We start from the raw sequence: 3,638 nt of genomic DNA, 5'->3' as shown, positions 1-3,638 counted from the left end.
ACTAAAGAAACTAAGAAAAATTAAAACTGCACCAAAGTCATTACATGTGATACCCCTGAAAATCAAATCAGTCTGGCTCCTCTTAGAGTGTTACTCAAGTGAGGATGTAAATGCAGAAAATATAATCACACAATTCTAGAAAAGGTAGCTGCACTAAGCTAGAGCAATGGAATCAAAAAAGCTGTAAGCTGCAAAGATACTACAATTAAAAGTCCAAGAAATTTAGTTTAGGTAATGAGACATAGACAATGGACCACACATATCCCTATAAATAGACCTGCGACACAAATCACTCTAGGAGTCCCTACCCTTTGCCCCCTATAAAAGCAATCAAAACTGAAGTCTAATCGGAAGAAAAAAGAAGTAGATGCATTCACTGAGTTAAAGGACGAATAGCATGAGCCTGACGGTGGAGTTAAATTCGGTTAAGTTTTGGAATCACTCTTTGCACCTATAGCCGCATATAAGAACAGAGACATGTTGTATAAATTGCTAAGGCAAAATAAGAAATTAGCAGCAGCCACTAAGAAAGGATTCAAAGATATGAATTTGCAATTGCAAGCTACATCCCGAATGACTTTACAAAATAGAATGGCATTAGATATGCTCTTATTAAAAGAGCATAGGGTGTGCCAATATCTAAAAACAAAAATTGACCATTGTTGCATCCATATTCCAAACATGACTATCGAAGTAGAAAAAGACATCTCTCAATTAGCAATAGTTGAATCCAAAACAAAAAACATTGAAAAGGAAGCACAACACAATTGGATTGGAGAAATTTTTAAATCTTTAGGACTTCAAGTTTCTGGATGGGTTTCGTCCATAATACAGTACATTCTGTTAATTGCAGTCTTGTTATTAATTATCTGGTTAGTGTATAAGTGTGTTTTAGAAGTTATTGAAAAAGAAACCAGACACACTAAAAGGGTAATAAAAGCTTTGACAAGAACCAACAAGATGCACCTGTCTCCTCCGAAGTATGAAGTTGCTATCGGGCAAGAAAATCCAGCATTTGAAAAGGAATCCAGCATTTAAAAAAACCCGATGATAATGAAGAATTGAGCATCCTTGCAGAAGACTGAAGAATGCTCAAAAGGGGGGAAATGTTGCCATTTGATATAATAAATTGTATTAAAGTAATAATAAACCTTAGTAATCGACATTAGTTGACATTAGTAGTAGTTATGCTAAGGCTTGGTAGGCCGCATGTAACCGGCAGATGAACTTTATAGCAAATTTTGTAATGCAAGCAGTATAGTTGTGAAATAATTACTTATCTTAAGGAGTGTATCCATTTATCTAGAGAATGTACCTTTTGGCAAAATCTTAAATGTCAGAGAGATTATGGTACCAGGTATCAAAAATGTAGTAAGAATCGGTTAAGATGAAGAAATCGTGTAAAGAAGCATATAAAAACCCTGTGAATTTTCTGTCAAATGGAGCTCTGTCTCTGGACGCTAGTCCACAGGCTCCCGGGCCCTCAATAAAGCACCGCATAAACGACTTCGGTTGTTTGTGTTTTCTTCGGATCGGGCAACAATATGGTGGTCATTGACACACGATTGGGATATACACACACTAAACACAATATGAAAACTTCCTCTGACATGCTCAAACCTTCAACACTTACACATTTCCTCCTTCTCACTTGCTCAGGCCTTTGTCACTTACACATTTCCTTCTATCTCATATTCATAAGATCTAGCATACAATGGTGGTAACACCCAACAATGATATTCGTATATAATTCATCCTACAATCAGATCTCCCTGAGGTACACAGAAGGTTGTTCCATCCTTCTCTATTATCCACCAAGTACATCCCAGTCCTTGAGCAAAGGCAATCCCACAAATGGGTTTGCCTGTACTCGAGGCAGGATGAATCCATACTGTCTTCCCTAGCAACCCTCTGACATGGGCCACTGGGACTTTGTCTCCATCTATTACATTAAGGCCTTCAGACTGGGCGGGACCTGCTCGGTTGGTGGAACCTCGAGTGTTGACTAACCAAGTGGCTTTTGCCAGGTGCTGCTTCCAGTTCTTGAGAGATCCCCCACCCAATGCCTTTAAGGTGGTCTTCAACAATCCATTGTACCTCTCCACTTTACCTGCAGCTGGTGCATGGTAAGGGATATGGTACACCCACTCAATACCATGTTCCCTAGCCCAGGTGTTGACAAGGTTATCCTTAAAATGAGTCCCATTGTCTGACTTGATCCTCTCAGGGGTACCATGCCTCCAAAGACCTGCTTTTCCAGGCCCAAAATGGTGTTGAGTGCAGTAGCATGAGACACAGGGTAGGTCTCCAACCTTCCAGTGGTGGCTTCCACTGTAGTCAGCACATAACATTTTCCCTGGCGGGTCTGAGGCAGTGTGATATAGTCAATCTGCCAGGCCTCCCCATACTTGTACTTGGACCACCGTCCACCATACCAGAGGGGCTTCACCTGCTTGGCCTGCTTGATGGCAGCGCAAGTGTCACAGTCATGGATAACTTGGGTAATGCTGTCCATGGTAAGATCCACCCCTTGGTCTCGTGCCCACTTATAGGTGGCATCCCTACCCTGATGGCCTGAGGCATCATGGGCCCATCGAGCCAGGAACAACTCTCCCTTATGTTCCCAATCCAAATCTATTTCCAACCCCCCTATCTTTGCAGCCTGATCTACTTACTGGTTGTTTCGCTGCTCTTCATTAGCTCTACTTCTGGGGACATGGGCATCTACATGGCAAACCTTTACAAGTAGTTTTTCTACATGAGTGGCAATGTCTTTCCACTCGTCAGCAGCCCAAATTGGTCTTCCTCTACGCTGCCAGTTCGCCTCTTTCCATTTCTTCAGCCACCCCCACAGAGCGTTGGCTACCATCCAGGAATCAGTGTACAAATAGAGTTTTGGCCACCTTTCTCTTTTGGCAATATTTAAGGCCAGTTGGACGGCTTTAAGTTCAGCGAATTGACTAGATCCTCCTTCTCCTTCAGTAGCCTCTGCAACCCATCGTGTAGGGCTCCATACGGCTGCTTTCCATCTCCGATTTGTCCCTATGACGTGACAGGAACCATCAGTGAATAAAGCATAGCATGCTTCCTCTGCTGGCAACTGGTTGTAGGGTGGAGCTTCTTCAGCCCATATCTGGTTCTTGTTCCTCATCTGCAACACCAAAACTTTCACCCTCTGGCCAGTTTGTAATTATTTCCAAAATCCCAGGGCGATTTAGTTTTCCAATCTGGGCGCGCTGAGTGATACTAAATTTTGTTGTTCCTGGTTTCTCTGTAATGCCAAGCTTGTATCTCTCAATCCATTCCACATATCTACCCGTGCACTGACTGGTATTACCTGCACCGAGTACCCCCTTCGGGTTTTATTTTCCTTTAAAATACCTACATTTATGTCCCCATAATCAAAGTTTTCTCTAATCCACACAATGCATGAGAATTGTCCTACCTGATCAGCTTGCATATGAGATATTGTCAATGTGGTGTTTCCTCTTTGCTGTTCCATATCCCAAAATGTCACGATTTCTTCTGTAAATACTTCGTCTGTGGTGATTTGTCTCCAGGCTACCTTTACTTCTTTTAATCCAGCTCTCTGGTTGTCAGAAAACAGACAGGTTAAATTTATTCCCGCACCTTCCGGC

Source organism: Erithacus rubecula (genome assembly GCF_903797595.1).
Source record: "Erithacus rubecula genome assembly, contig: scaffold_160_arrow_ctg1, whole genome shotgun sequence".
Taxonomy (NCBI): domain Eukaryota; kingdom Metazoa; phylum Chordata; class Aves; order Passeriformes; family Muscicapidae; genus Erithacus; species Erithacus rubecula.
Note: the sequence above shows the minus strand (reverse complement) of the source record.